Source organism: Rhineura floridana, chromosome 4, assembly GCF_030035675.1.
Source record: "Rhineura floridana isolate rRhiFlo1 chromosome 4, rRhiFlo1.hap2, whole genome shotgun sequence".
NCBI lineage: Eukaryota > Metazoa > Chordata > Lepidosauria > Squamata > Rhineuridae > Rhineura > Rhineura floridana.
In genome coordinates, this window is record NC_084483.1 from 59,777,743 (window position 1) to 59,794,880 (window position 17,138).

General features: G+C 41.9%; 1 protein-coding gene across 17 annotated transcripts in view; it reads left to right on the plus strand.

Moving 5' to 3' along the window:
• The window catches only part of RIMS1 (regulating synaptic membrane exocytosis 1), a 542,374-nt gene that overhangs the window by 480,193 nt on the left and 45,043 nt on the right, over positions 1-17,138 (plus strand). The window lies entirely within an intron of this gene.

Below are 17,138 nucleotides of genomic sequence, written 5' to 3' on the forward strand. Positions count from 1 at the left end.
TGCAGGCGGGCCAGGACAGGTGTTATATGCGCAGACCAGCGGGTCCTCGTTAACAACCTGGCTGCCGCATAAATTGAGTTTGCATTTGTATGCACATCCAACTGTGCATTCCATTAAAACAATACAGTGTGATTAGACCTATACCAGTGGGTTACACATACTTACAGAAACTGCAGAACACATGCAGATCAAGTGTCTGCACTTTGCCCATTAAGATGATAATCATTCTTGGAATAATGCTTTGCACAGATTTAAAAAATACTGGCTCCTAATTGGCTCCAATAATAACCCAACATCTAGCTGTATACACCACTGTTGATCTGCTCTGTCGTGCATATCTGGGCCCAGTTCCATGGGGGAGAGATGGAGGAGGTGCACCTAAAGGACCACATCCTTTTAAGGCAATTTCCCTGACTTCTATGGACCTTTAAGCCATGAGGGTTAAAGGATTGGTTGCCTCCTGACAAAAAGTCTTCTTGTCTCATTGCTCAATGGAACAGGGAAGCAAAAAGGATCCGGGCCACAGCCTTGGCCTCAGACCTGAGTGTGAGGCTTTGATCAGGCAGTAACTTTTCCTCCTTGGTTTCTCTTCCTCTTTTGAACTGCAAAGGCCAGTCCGCCTTGCAGCTTAACAGATCCAATGTGGCAGTGGAGAGGACTGGTTCAATTATCCATGGCTAATTCCCTCTTCCCTTTTGCCAGCAGTGCTCAATGGGACAGCATTGCATGACTGACTTCTCAAAGCAAGCATCACAACCGCATATTGATAGGGCGAGGGGAGAGGCATGGGGAGCTCAGTGCTGCGCGAGTGTGGCGGTGGAGCTGATCCAGCACTCCTGCCACTGGCCCCACACTGTACTGAGCTCCCCATGCATCACCCCTCTCCCGATCAGTAACTGGCAGAGATGCTCAGCTTTCGGAAGCTAGGCTTGCTGCTCTGACCCACCATCCACTTCTGGGCCCCAGGGTGAAGGAAAGCAAGCAGCAGGCCACTTTCTTTCAGTGTTATTGCCAGCAACGGTAACAGCAGCAGGGGGCTCCACCTGTATACTGCTTTTTGCTACCAATATTTGCTGGACTGTGTGTTTGTGCACCCCTCCATACCTAAGTGATTTTGTGAGGTGACATTTTTTCCCCTTTGAAGCCAAACATAATTTTTCTGCACACTTTGGGGGTCCCCTCAGCATGTAGAAACTCTTGCTGGGTGACCCTTTCCTCTGTTTCCCTGCCCAATGTATTCACATGCAGGACACCTTATTTTGAAAACTGGGAGGAGTATTTGGAGCTCTCCATCATATTTGGAAACTGAAGACATGAAAATATAAAACTGTGGAAAAACGCAGCATCTGTCTACAGTGTGGTTTATATTGAGATGTTTTGCTGCTGCCCAAGTTTTGTTCCACAAAAACAAAATAAAAGAATGCATGATGGTTTATTTTTTAGGTTCACCTTTTGTTTAAGGTCAACAAAAGAATTTGCTGTGGATGTGCAGGCTTGCTTTTAAGATATGAAAGGATGACTTAGCTATGATTGTTGTAAAGCATGCATCTGGCAGGCTGCAGATTTTTCCATGGCTTATCATCAGATTCTGTCTTTGCATCACATTAGAAGCATACATAAATTGAGATTTTACTAGACTGTTTTTCCCCACATGTTAGAGTTTTCTGATTCATATAAATTATTTTCCCCCAGCAAAAAAAAAAGGGAAAGGTGTATTTCCAAAAGCACCACGGCCTTTTCTGGATCAGAATTACCTGGCCATGCGTTGGTAACCTTGAGACTGGATTACTGCAGTGCACTTTATGTGGGGCTGCCCTTGGCTCAGAAGCTCCAGTTAGTGCAGAATGCAAATAGACAACAGTATGTAACTTCTTTGCTAAAACATCTGCACTGGCTGCCCATATGCTGCTGGGTCAGGTTCATGGTTCTTGTATTAATATACATGTCCTGCCCAGAGTACGAGACACAAGATGGAGGTGAGACTGGAATTAATTCTTGTTTTATTAGAGTAACGGTTACATGAAAGGAAGTGCGCTTCATAGACTTAACTATGCTAACTCACTATTAACCATAACTAAGCTACCTAGGCATACTCTGCAGCAGTGAAGAAAGTTGACTCAGCACCCCAATCAGGGGGACGCCGCCTGAAGTAGGGAAGGTCTTCGCTTGTAATCTCTGACTCTTCCAAAGTTCCACCTTCTGGCCGACCCGCTTCTCATGGCGTCTTGCGCGGGGCGAAGGGGGCGAGCCTCCGCCAGCTCATCTCACAGTACAGGCTCAGTAGGTGCCGGCTTGGCTTCAGGAGGCGGGGAAGCATTTGAAGTGCCAGGCGGGGAGTCCTGGGGGGGGTGGAGTTGGCACGCGCACCAGGTCATCCCCCAATGGTTCTGTTGGGGCGCCTGTAGGTGGAGCGAGGTCTGGTTTGGCGGGAGGACTGTCCGTGGGAACTGGCAGACTGTCGACTGCACCCCTTCCCTCATTGTCCTCGAAAACCTCATCTACCTCTGATTCCTCTCCCTGCTCTATCTGGGGAAGCTGAGGCTCGACCCACTCCCCTCCCTGATCCTTCTGGGAGAGCTGGGGCTCAACAATACAAAGCCCTGAACAACTTGGGTCCAGGGTACCTTAAAGGTTACCTGAGCCCTTACATCCCAGTGATTGAGCTGAGATCATTTGGAGGAGCACTGCCAGTTACCCCCCATGTTACAGAGGCCTAACCGGCCTCTACTAGAAGTTGGGCATTTAGCATTGCTGGTTCCATGCTGTGAAACACTCTTCCAGCAGAGATTTGGCAGGCACTCTCACTTTTTACCTTCACACTTCTCTTGAAGACCGTTATATGTAGACAGTCCTATGTAACTGTTTACATTTTTTGATCAGCCAGTCATTGTATTGATTTTTTATGGCATTTCATATTTTATTATATGTATTGTTGTACACTGCTGTGTTATATTGTATGAATTGGCAGTATATAAATAATTTTACAAATAAATAATATGTAGTTTAAATATTACTCACTAGCTAGAGAAAGGAGCTTGCCAGGTGGGCAGAGCCACTATGTTAGCTTTCCAGCAGGTGGGTCACTGTTGCTTACCAGGAGAGAGAGGGGCAAGCAGCAGGGAGCCTGGCATGATGCAAATGCACTGGTGGATCCAATCCATCACTCCTGCTGGCATGTCAACCTCCCCTCTACTTCCCAGTAAGCTACAGTACCTTGCCTGCCAGCAGGAGTATAGCGAGACAATTTTCATTGGGTGGGCAGAGACAAAAATTGGGGGGAGTAGAAGGGTTGGGGCATCAGTCATTATGAAAGAGGTATTGGGGGGAAGTTTTCTTAGATAATGACAAAAATAAAACCCAATTCATGCATTTTAATTAGGAACTATGATTTGTGAAGTTTACAAAAAAGCAAATCAAATTAAAATACAGTATTTTCCACGTGCAAAATAGTTATGTAAACTAAATAACAGTTAACAGGAAGTAAATGTATATTGTGCAAGTCATCCTTCTATAATGATCTGCACTGTTAATAAAGTCTAATGCACTGTGATTTCTCTGCAAACTTGCAAAGGAACTGTTCACTTGAAATTCCTTCAAATATGTTACTTTCAAAAGCCAAGATTACTAAGTTTGCTACATGAAGACAGCAGAAGAAGCCAGTGTGGCTCCCCAAAAGCTTAGTGATAACCTGAAAACAAAAAAGGAAACATACAGGAAGTAGAAAGAAGGCCAGGCCACAAAGGAAGAGTACAAACAGAGAGCACGGAATTGCAGGGATGGCGTCAGGAAAGCTAAAGCTGACAATGAGCTGAGGTTAACAAGAGATGCTAAAAGCAACAAAAAAGCTTCAGGAACATCCATAGTAAAAGACAGAGATAAGAAATGGCAGTCCAGCTACTAAAATGATAGCAGAAGTGCTCAATTCCTACTTTGGTTCAGTCTTCTCTCAAAAGAGGGTGTATGACCATTCTGGAAAATGTGAAGTTGAAGGGGCAGGATTGCCAATTGAGATTGATAGACAAATGGTCAAGGAATACCTAATCACTTTGAACGAGTTCAAATCTCCAGGGCCCCATGAACTGCATCCTAGAGTATTGAAGGAACTGGCTGAAGAACTCTAAGAACCACTGTCTATTATCTTTGCAAAATGTGGAGGATGGGTGAAGTTCCGGATGACTGGAGGAGGGCTAATGTTGTCCCTATCTTCCAGAAGGGCAAAATGGAGGAACCTGGAAGCTACAGACCAGTCACCCCTTATATCAATTCTGGAGTAGATTATAAAGCAGGCAGTCTGTAAGCACCTTGAAAACAATAAAGTGATTACTATAAGCAAATATGAATTTATCAAGAACAAATCCTGCCAAACTAATATTACCTCATTTTTTGATCAGGTAACCTCCCTGGTAGACTGTGGAAATACTGTGGACATAATATACCTTGACTTCAGTAAAGCTTTTGTCAAAGTGCCCCATGGTATTCTGATTAGCAAGCTAGCTAAATGTGGGCTGGATGGGACAACTATCAGGTGGAACCATAGTTGGCTCCAGAATGTTACTCAAAGAGTATTTATCAATGGTTCCTTCTCAAACTGGAGAAAGGTAACAAGCAGGGTACCACATGCTCAGTTCTGGGCCCAGTGCTCTTTAACATTTTTATTAATGACTTGGATGAGGAGGTGCAGGGAATATTTATCAAATTTGCAGATGATACAAAATTTGAAGGGATAGCTAATACCCTGGAAGACAGAAACAAAATTCAAGGGGACCTTGATAGGCTGGAGCATTGGGCTGAAAACAACAGAATGAAATTTAACAGGGATAATTCTACACCAAAGAAAAAGAAACCAAATGCATAATTATAAGATGGGGGATACTTAGCTCATCAATATTGCATGCGAGAAGGATCTTGGAATTTGTTGTTGATAACAAGCTGAATATCAACCAACAGTGCAATGTGTGTGCAAAAAAGGTAATTTGGTTGTAGGCTGCATTAACAGAAGTATAGTTTCCAAATTGTGTGAAGTACTAGTTCCCCTCTATTCAGCACTGGTTAGGCCTCATCTTGAGTACTGCGTCCAGTTCTGGACACTGAACTTTAAGAAAGATGCAGACAAACTGGAACAGGTATAGGGGAGAGCAACAAGGATGATCAGGGAACTGGAAACAAAGCCCTATGAGGAGAGACTGAAAGAACTGGGCATGTTTAGCCTTGAGAAGAAAAGACTGAGGGGAGATATGATAGCATTCTTCAAGTACTTGAAAGGTTGCCACACAGAGGAAGGCCAGGATCTCTTCTCCATGGTCCCAGAGTGCAGGATACAGAATAATGGACTCAAGTTGCAGGAAGCCAGATTTCAACTGAACATCAGGGAAAACTTCCTGACTGTTAGAGCAGTACGACAATGGAACCAATTACCCAGGGAGGTGGTGGGCTCTCCAACACTGAAGGCATTCAAGAGGCAGCTGGACAGCCACCTGTCATGTATGCCTTAATTTGGATTCCTGCATTGAGCAGGGGGTTAGACTGACTGGCCTCCTAAGCCCTTTATAACTCTGAGTTTCTGATTCTATGAAGTTTTTTTTCTGATGAACAACTGAATACCTGTATAATGACAACACGTCTCAAAGTTGAGAATAAATTTTAACATGCAGCTGTAGTTGCACCAAAGGTGAGTCCTGCAGCATACAAAGTGTGCATGTAGGGAAAGGCTTCCTTGTACAGTTAAATGTTTTAGTAAGCTCATGAGCTGTGAGTTCAGTTCTCCTGATGCAGCTGTTTCCTGGAACTAACAACCCTGGTCTCCTGCCAGGAAAGCAATTAAGAGAAGTGTCACTTTAAAAAAATATTATTGTTGTTGTTGTTGTTGTTTATTTATTTATACTCCGCCTTTTGGCCAAAGGCCCTCAAGGCAGCTTACAAGAAAAATAAACACAAGTATAAAAATACAATAATGTACAATATAAACAATACAATATACAAAAATTAAATTAAATAGAAACAACATTAATACTTATAAACATCAATTTTCATAAGAAAATGCTTGACAGCATGTCACATAGGAACTATATGTCTCTCTTAACTACAGGTGCTAGACTTAACTGTACAAGCACACAATTTCTGTTCTACAGAAAGGCCCTGGACCAGCCAGCTAACACTGCTTCTGATGTCTCTACCAGCAAATGTCACATGCCCTATTTTGGTAGTACATACGTTTGCATGAGAAAAGTTTAAAAAGATGCATTATTAGTTTTTATTTATTTATTTATTAAATTTATACCCTGTCTTATGGCCAAAAGGCCCTCAAGGTGGCTTACAAAAAACACGAATATAGCAATACATCAATAGAACATAATACATCAATTCTCAAAATTAAAGAAGAGTGACTTACTTACATCAGTTATATTTCACTATTAAGGGATCCAATTTATGCACTCTTGCTTTGTCAATTTAAAACATGGTGGTGGAACGTGAGGATTCAAGTGAAGGTGAAGAGGGAGAAGGAGGAGCCCATCCCCATTTGATTCCTCTAACAATGGAAACTTGCCTAACCTGAAGCCTGTGTTTAACCAGGCAGGGTGACGTAGGATAGTTAAAGCTTGCTGCCTCAAATTTCCCAGTAAACTCCTCTACCTTAGATAACCAGAGAAAGAGGCCCTTCTTAGCCACCACAAGTCAAATAATTTCATCACTGTGTGCCAGTAGGGTGTTGGATAGGATTCCCTCTTAGACATAATGCTGCCTTTTCTGCATGGGCCTGTGTTGTACCTGGCTCTGCAGTGATTTCCTGCAATGGGTGGGCAGTTCAGTTTTTTTCCAGTGACAAGTTGATTTCATATGCTCAGTCAGTCCTTTAACTCTTTTAACACTTGTACATACTCAGGCTTGCTTTAAATCAGTGACTTGCGTTTAGCCGGTATTTGAAGAGTTAAGCAGCTGGCTATTTCCAAGTTTTTAACTTTCTTTTAACAAACTAAGGAACAAATGTTCCCTAGACATGTGCACACACAGTATTCCACCTCCCCATTGCCTGAACTATTAGTAAGGTCTCATTAGACTTCCTGGACCTTGGAGAGCAAACTCACTTATACATAAATGCACAAGAAGATGGATGTCAAGTTGTGATTTTACTTTTATACTGTTAATGTATCAGTTTTATACATTCAATATGTACATGAATTAATTTGTTTGTTGTAAGGAGATAAGTGGGTTCTTATTTTATGGAATGATTTGAGTGTGTAAGATTAAGACATCATTCCATTGTGGTCCCAGGCATGATGTGCAGCTGAGAGCGAGAGGCAGAGAAATAACCAGACTGGAGTCTGGTATGGGTTAAAACAAGGCCACAACTTTTGTTGGTGACAGTAATGCAAGGGTTTGGCTTGGTACAGGGTAGGAACCAACCTTCACACAGCCCAGTTGTTGTGAGATGTGTGAGTCCCCTCTCCCCAGACCTGAGCTCTGGGAGGGGAACCTAGAGGATTTTCCCCCATCATGGGGGGGGGCTCAGCATGTATCAATGTTGGCGCCCAACCAAGAGTGCATCCACCCATCTGCCTCCTGCCGAGCAGCGACCATGGAAATTATGCCTGCACCCCACATCCCATGAAGGGAACCTCAAAGTAGGAAGCAGGGGGGTCTTCCACCATTTTCCTAGATAGGGATCCTGCTTGATGTCAGTTTCCACAAAAAGAGTTGTGACAGCAATTGAATATTAACTGAGTACCACAAAGAATCCCCTGCTATGAGAAAGGCAAAAACATTGCAGGAATGGTCAATCATCTTGCAGACAAAATTCCTTCCCAGCCATGGGAAACTGGTGACCGACGAAGTCCACAGGAGAGAAATGGACGTAGCTGGCCAGGAATCACCAGTACAATAAGGGAGATGGAAAATTTTTCGCTGGAGTGGCTGAGGGGGTCGGGCAGGCTCTTTAAACAGCTCACTAACAGATGAACAGAAACTGGTTTTCCCTCCATTCCACCCATGCGCCCTGCCCCCAGGGAAGCCAAGCAGTGTGCTGCAGTGATGCTCCCACAGCAACACCCTGCTCCACCCCTGCAGCTTGTGCTGTTGCAGCAGCACTATTATGGAGTGCAGTTTTGCCTATGGAGCAAGGCTCCCTGCTACTCTCTGATGCCTGCTGGGTTGCAAACCGGGTCCCAGATAAGTCTGGGACCAACAACTCCGTGAAAATGCATCTGTGATTTTAAGAATTGGCCATGAATTTTGAAGATGGTATCCAAAATAGTTGTTCTCCCCTCCTCCAAATTCTAAATTTTTGATTCCTTAAAAAAGAAAAAGAGATCCTACTAGACAGACATATTAACATTCTGAGGGTGACAGCCAACTAAAGTCATATACAGATTAGACCCACTGAAAATAATGGACTTGTTACTTACATCCAAAGGGCTTGCTCTGCATATGTCTGTTGTTAGATACCACCCTGAGTCTTTAGTAACAAACATGAACTAGAGAGAGTGCAGTGCTTTAGTTAGATGGCAAATTAATTTTTGTACATATAAATTTAGAACTTAAAGTATTTCGTAACATGCATTTGTGAAAAGCTGAGTTGTCATCACGATTAGTATTATTAATATATTTAGTTCAATAAAAGACTATGAAACCTATTGGCAATCGAATTTCCAGTAGTCACAAAGCAAGTGCTGCTGAGTATCCTACAAAAGCTGCCTTCCCACAGCAACTCCCCTGCAAATTTCCTGAAAGCTTTTAGGAACCAAAACCAGAACTGTCAGTGATTTTCAGTTGAACTAATGGCTTGTGACATAATTAGTCTTATATGCCGAGATCCAGAGGTTATACAGCCACTGTAGTATAATGTACTATACTATAGCCAACGTGGATTTTTCACATTCCTCAATGTTAAATCGAAAATATCTCCCCATGCCATTCTGATGCTTCCCATAAGCTCATTTCAAAAAATAACCTTACAGAACTTGTAGTCCTGAACTCAGAAATGCTTGCTTAACAACCCTCTAAATTATCATGGCGATACACAAAACAGTCAGAGAGAATCGAGAGTTCAAAGTGGAAAAAGGGGGGGAAAACCAGACCCCTTTTGGACTTTTTTTCTGTCCGAGTTCTCATAATTTGTTGAAATTAATTACAAATCAACCGTGTTCACAGAGTACCTGTAATCCTATTACTGACCTTGCCCCATACTCTGACCTTCATCGTCTGCAGTTTAAAAGTTTAAAAAATGCCTGGCTGATTTTTAATTAATTTAAGAACATTTGCATTGAACTCAATGATAATGTCGGGCATGCTCAGTAAGAACCAACTGTCAGTGTTCGAAAAGCCAGACTCACAGCTGCTGGGCTTGCTTAATCAGGGGGCCACACCCACACCAGCGGCTGGTTGCTCCTGCTGCACAATCCACGCCAGCATCAGGTTGCGGGACCCAGCAACCTGACTGATACATGTGGCACAGGCTTAAATAACCCTGCCTGTCCCACCTACCTTTCATACCCTGTGTGCTGCATGTGCATGCCTGCCCTGATGGCAGGTGTTAGCATGCAATCTATGGGGCATGTGCGCTGATGCAGGAGGTAGTTGGAGCAGGTGGGCATATTTAAGCTCTGTGCTGCCTGCATATTAGACACCTGGATTGTTAAAGTTGCAGTCATGAATGTAATGGCAGCTATGGGATTGACAACTGTTTAAAACTTTTGTGCATTACATCACATTTAGTCTCACGGAAGCATTCATTTGAGCTTAAATCAAAGTTGTTTTGCTTACATTCTAATCCAATACATGTTTACTCAGAAATAGGCCGTACTACATTAAATGGGGTTTACCCCCAAGTACGTTTGCATAGGGTTGCAGTCTTTATCTGGTTTGTGGGTCAGACTGATTATTTGTCCCAGCTACAGAGTTTTTGCTCTGCTGAGAAAAAAGCCTACTGCTGACGATCTGAGGTAGCCTTTAAATATGGCACAACAGTGGGTAGTTTATTTTTAGAAATGTTATGTTCCAAGGAAATGATTATTTTTTTCCTTTGGTCCAGGAGTGCTGTATGCTCTCAGGTTATTAGCATTCATGAGCAACCTCCTTCTGAAGGGTTCCATAGGGGCTCAGAATTAGTATGTGATTCTGTATTTGATGGAGAAGGCAGACACATACTATCTGGCACTGGTACAAGCCAGTGATTCTGTCCAAAGACCAGAGTAATTAAACCCTATACATGGATAACAAGGAAGACCTGGATTATTAAGCTACTGATGGTTCCTTATTGTGCCAGACAACTATATGGAATAAGAGTTGACCGACTAATGACCATCATTATCAAAGATTTTTCTTGCTAGAAGATCAGCATGCATGAAAAAGCACAGTAAAATCTATTATTTCAGAAGCACTTGTGACTACCTTGATTACGGAATAAGATGTATTTCCATAGAGTACATAGGTGAGTTACTTTATAAAGTAGCTACTAAATAACTATAAATTAATTATATTTACTTTCAGTTTTGTGATAATTTTATGTACAATTCCATCAAGTCTAAAAATTATTACAAAGTAAGTTGTTTCTCAAATTAATGCAACCATCATTATGTTTATATGTAAATCATTGGCCTACATATGTAAATGTGACCTTTATAACCTCAAAGTGATCTAATTATGTTACCTAATGCATGTTACCTAATTTTAACACCATCTAATGATTAGAGTATGCCCTTTTAATTTATTTGCAATTCAGTCAGATCACACCACTGAAATAAAACATTAGGAAAACTAGTGAAGTTTAGCTTGAAAATCAGTGCTTTCGTATAAGATCTTGGCAACTTTACACCTTTTAAGCAGTTCTTATTTGCCTGGCAATACAAATGGAATTCTCTCATACATTTGTGGGGACCCAAAGCACCGTGGGTGTTGGTCTGCTCACTCATTGGGCCTTTCAGTTTCTATCCTATGGCAGCCATCTGCACTCCCTGAAAAATCTGCAGGGAGCTTTTGAAATGACCCTAGACATTTAAATGTATGGAGAAGGTTTTTGTTTTTGTTTTTGTTTTTGTTTGTGTGGGAACTCAACATGTACAACTTGTACAACATGTGCTCACTTGTTGAAGGAACCAGTGGATTTGGGCATGTATTTTTGCTGAGAAGGACATGGCCTGCAAGCAGGACAAAAATCCATGAGGCAGGATCCAAAGATCTATATTAGGCTTACTCAAGGGCTTGGGCATGCCTAGTGGGATTTTTTAATCTTGCTTTTTTGAACTCTAGATGCCCTTGATATTTCACAAACTACTTTTGAAGGTCTCCTGATTTTCATAGTCATTTACTATCTGGCATGTAAGGCTGCTTTAGAAAAATTTCAGAAAACAAAAGTCCAATTGTAAAGTAGAGAGCTAGTTTAGGTAATCACAAGGGATTGCACACGACTACCAGGACTTTCATTCCTATTTCTTGGAATGGCAGGTTCCTATAGCATATCACAAAAGGTTTTATTTTTTATAATCCTTCATTTTGAAAAACTAGGTTGCTATCCAGCATACAGGGAGTTTGAGGCCACTGAACATTGAGAAAAACAAATGTGTTCTAAGCTGGCTGCGGGGTTCTCTGGCTTGCAAGGTACTAAACTTGTACATTCCCATAGTCAGTAGTAATGGGTAAACTTTGACTTTATTCAGAAAAGGCTGAGGCAAAGCAAGTTATTTTTGTAAAAAACCACAGATTTTTTTTCTGAATCCAGTTCTGCCACCTGTTGTGGCATCAAAACAAGCACATGAACCCTGCCCTGCCACCTCTTCCTTTTCACCAGAACTTAGATAGCACTAGCAGCCACAGTGACGATGATGTGGAGGAACAGGAAGGAGACCTGCATTCCTCCCTGGCATCTTGAATACTCAAATGGAAGTGTTCCCAGGCACCAGGGATCCCTGGGAAATGCAGTACACGACACATCTCAAGAATCCTTGTGCTTGGGATGATGCCTGCTGACAGTGTCCCTGTTACAGAAGTGGCTCACCTCATGAGAGCCAATCTGGCAATCTTGCTGGTCTGTTTGCACAGCGCCAACCTCCCCGCTGCCAAGCCCTCTTCCCTCTCCCTCCCACCCACCTGCTGCGAAGCTGGCATAGCAGCTCCACCCCACCTAGTGAGCCACTCCTGCCAAGTTACAAAAAGCCCTAGGACATAATTTTTCCAGAGTGCCTGACATTCATACTTAAACAGGCAGGTGACCTGGAGAATTGCATCTCTCAAATTTCCTGGCACCTGGAATACGACTGCTGTAGTGTTCAAGGTGCCAGGAATGAAGGTCACATAGATAGACCTCCCTGTTGCTTCAGGCACTTGGTAAGTTTTGAGGAAGAGAAAGGAAGGAAGAGGCAGTTGGGGTGGCAGGGAGGTGAAGGTGCTAAGCCAAGCTTAATATGAGCCAGGCTGAAATTTTGGTGGGCTCAGCTTGTAATGACTTCAGAAAGAACTCTACATTTTGCCATCATGAGCTCCTCATTTCCTGATTCTGGAGCCTTCAGTAAATGTCATCCCTCCCAAACCAATAATACCAGTGGGGCTCTGCTGTATACATGGATTCTTCTGGGGCCTCACAGTTCATTTCAAAAAGATGTGCATGTGAAGAAGACAACCTCTCCTTGTCCCCCTTAAATGAGGATTTTGTTCAGTTAATTGTCATCTCAATTAACCTGCCTTTAGTTTCAAAAGAAATCAATACAGTTGAAATTATACTGGGGGGAAACAGCACGAAGTAACAGGATTTCTTCAGAATCACCCAATTTTACATGCAATCCACCAACAACTGCACCTGTGCGTCTTTATTTATTTCAGGATTTCACAGGATATCCATATAAGCCCTACATAAAGAAATTTGTTCTTAGCACCAGTACTTCATGCATTAAACCATTAGAACTCAATTGGGGAAAGGGGAAGTGGCTTGTATCTAAATTAGTGGGACTGAAATGTCCTTAATTTTGACTAGGTCTGATGATGATTATAGTATCATTTCTAAATGTGTTATTTTCATAGCAGACTAGTGGTATCCAGTCCCACCTTTTATGAGCAATTTATGATTTTTTATTGAAAACTTCTTTAATAAAACTAATTTTTGAAAACATGAAACATAATAGATACAGGTAAGAAGTCTCCAGCAGTTGTATTAAATATTGAAAATGGGAAATAATTGGTGATAACACAATTAAAGTGATGGTGTTGAGTAGGAACCATCATTCACATATGTGCTATGGGAACTCTCAGAGTACCCTTAACAAACTACAGTTCCCTGGATTCTTTGGGGGAAGCCATGACTGTTAAAATGGTATGATACTCGCTTCAGTTGTTCACGCCCTGGTAACTTCTAGATTGGATTACTGTAATGCACTCTACGTAGGGCTGCCCTTGAAGACAGTTCGGAAACTTCAGCTGGTGCAAAACGCGGCAGCCAGGCTATTGACGAGGACCAATCGGTCTGCGCATATAACACCTGTCCTGGCCCGTTTGCACTGGCTACCTATTTGTTTCCGAGCCAGATTCAAGGTGCTGGTTTTGACCTATAAAGCCTTACACGGTGTGGGACCACAGTACCTTGTGGAACGCCTCTCCCGCTATGAACCTACCCGTTCACTTCATTCAGTATCTAAGGCCCTCCTCCGGGTACCATCTCACCAGGATGTCCGGAGGATTGTTACCAGATCTAGGGCCTTTTCTGTAGTGGCCCCCGAATTGTGGAACAGCTTACCTGAAGAGATACGCCTGGCGCCTACGGTGCTTTCTTTTAGGCGCCAGGTTAAGACCTGGCTGTACTCCCAGGCTTTTTAATGTTTTTAATGTTAATGTTTATGTCTACGTTTTATTTTAATATTGTTGTTGATATATGTGATTGATTTTATTATAATATTGTATTTTTAATCTGTTTTGTACACCGCCCAGAGAGCTACTAGCTATGGGCGGTCTAAAAATGAAACAAACAAACAAATAAATAAATAAATAATGAATAGGGCATATGCGGCCTAATTCTTCTGTTTTGCAGAAGTAACCTAGTATTAACAGCAGGGTTGCTTTTCTTCCCCTATGAATTAAATACTACAATCTTATAATCTCTTACACATTGAACTCAACAAGGTGTACTTCTGATTAGACATGTATAAGATTGCAGGTGTGCAACAGCAGCCTTTTCTTGTCTACTCAGAAGTAAACCCAGCTGAGTTCAATGGGGTTTACTCCCCAGGTAAGTGGATGAAGGATTGCAACATAAATCACTTAATATTTTAAATTGTAAACATAAGTAATGGCAAACAGCTTCCTGCTGTTACTGAATTTTTTTTGTATTGTTTCAAACAAGGTTGTGGTTATTGTATGCATTGTTTAAGTTGCTGCAAGAACAGCCTAGATAAAGTGACCTACATTCTAAATATATGTCTTCATTTACTTTATTTTCTACACAGAAATGCAAGGATCCATAGGAAATCTGGGTCCTTACATTATCTCTTTTGAAGTAGATTTTTTCCCCAGTTTAGTTACCTATTTTTTAATATAAGGATATTTTAGGGGCATGAGGTAGTTTGTTTTGGCTTATCAAGGAGTAGCTGTACTTATTCTTCCTGACTTTATAATGTCAATCCTTTCTGCTTCCCAAGAACGTAACAGTGTTCAGCACTAGTTTTCAGTTTTTCCCATCCCACATTTTCAGTTTTCCCCATCGTTGCCAGTAGTTGCATACTAATTTTATTTACTTACCCAAAAACCTGGGAGTTTTTTTAAAGCTAGAAAATAGGCTTGACTGATGTACCATTTTTCAAAATTGAATAGTTATTTTTAGGAAGCCTGGTTCACATCCCTGTTAAATGAAGGAACTTAGACATTTCATTCGCTACAAGCATAATAAAAGTCCGCTAATCCCAACATAACTTTTGCAGATAAATGTGCTTAGATAGCATCTTGTTTTGCCTTGGTCTTTTGGCTGAAGTAAGGGGTACAGAGTTATTAGCATCCAGATGTTACTTGTCTTTGTATGACCTCACACTAGATCTGCATCATATGCACTTTGAATAGGAAGGATGAACAGGCTAGTGTCCTGTGATGTGCTGCAGTTGAAGATCTAAGGAAATATTGTAGTGGTTAAGGTGTTGGACTACGACCTGGGAGACCAGGGTTCGAATCCCCACATAGCCATGAAGCTCACTGGGTGACCTTGGGCCAGTCTCTGCCACTCAGCCTCATGAAAACCCTATTTATAGGGTTGCCATAAGTCGGAATTGTCTTGAAGGCAGTACATTTACATTTACTGTTCATCAGCCTGTTCAGTCTCTCTCCCAAGAAAACACAAAACTACTCAACAGCAGTTTCAGAAATGCTCCTCAGTTCCTAAAGAAATGTCACCAGCAATTCCTGACCATCAAAGGCTAGAGAAAAACCTAATTCAGCATTTTATTTAGCATTCTGTGGGTCTTGATTTATCTGCCATTCTGATCCAACTCAAGCCTTACAATTAGAGCACTTAACCATTAGTTCACCTTGCTGAGGTATTAGATGTGGGGAAGTTCATTGAGGCTGAATCCAGCAAGATTGTGGTAGTGAGCTTGGCAGCTGTTGTACCTTTGAAGTGTTAGAGATATCCATAATAGATAATATTTCAGTCTTCCCTGATGTTTTAGGTGTGCAGCCTTGAGCTTTTTTTATATATTAATTACTGCACCTGGAAACTCAGTTTGCCATGGTAAATAATCACAGTTTTCACCAGCTGTCTGGTGAAAAGGCTGCAATCATTTTTGTTTCAGCCAGACTCAGTAGCCATCATTTATGTCTTTCTAACCTCAAGGCCAGATTATTGTAACATGTTTCATGTGGCAACTCTCCCTCTAGATGGAGATGAGTCACCAGGAAAACTCACATCAGTGCTCCAGCATTAAAAATGTTTAGTTTTGACCAAACTGCTACATAACCTACATAGTAAATACATCATAACCCATTTTTCCCTTGTTAAAAACATGCCCTTTGTCATATGCAAATGTTATTTTGATTGTACCACCTGATCTGACATTTGTACCATGAAAGCATGAAGAGAGACATATTCACAGTGCCTGCCCCACAGCTATTAGACTTCATGCCCTTGGAGACTTGCTTGCCTGAGCCCAAGCATGAACATTTTCTCTAACCACTGTAAGACATGTTTATGAGAGCATTATGAGTACCAAAAAAGAAACCGTGCAGGAAAATCCTATCGACAAAAGTAGGGTGGGGTAGAAGGAATGGGCAGCCCCATAATAACTCAATGGCATTGAATGTTGAAAGACCAAGATGGAAAAAAATGACTGTGCGGGAATAGAAAGGGTGGGAAAAAACATTGCCTGGAAGGATCACTTCCTAATCCACACAATTTTTAAACATTGTCCCCAGGGATGGAAATGGCAGCTGCCCATAGAAATCAATGGAGAAATCCAAAATTTTAATATTGTTGGGACTGGACACCAGTGTGTCCACTCCACCCCCTAAGAAACCCAAAAGGTAGTAGCAACGTGAACAATTCCTGCCCTTTCTAAATCAGTTCCTATTTATTGTGAAATATGCCCCCACAAATCATGCTAATGCTAATTCCAAAGCAAATGCACTTCAGTGTCCCCATATTGCAGGTTGGAGTGGGCTATAGCTGAAAGAGTTAACTTGTGAGAGCCTTGCAACATAGTTCATACTGAATACTGCAGGCACTCTGAGTGATATATAGCACCCGTTACGATGTCCAGAGGTATTGTTACCCCATTGCAGGTTGGGAGTTGTGCTGAAGCTGAGTAGCTTATAACAACTCTACACTGATATCCATTTTTTCCTCCACATTGTAGCTTGTGCCACGTTGCTAACTGTTATACCTCTGTTGCAAGTCGGAGGGTTGTACTGAGAGAGAGTAGCTTTGCTTCAGCAGTCCTGCTATGTAGCTCTGCTATGTCAGATTTCAGACCACAGTGAGGCTACTTATACGGCCTTCTCAGACCTCCTCCCAGGCCAAACCAAGCCAAGCCATCAACAGTATGCTCACGTCATGCACCATTGATTTACATGTAGACTGATCGCACTTTCAAATGTTCAAAAAGTAAAAAGAAGGAAAAGCACATGAAAGAAGACCCAAGTTATAGCAGGAATTCCTTTATTTATGCTAACTTTTATTTTCC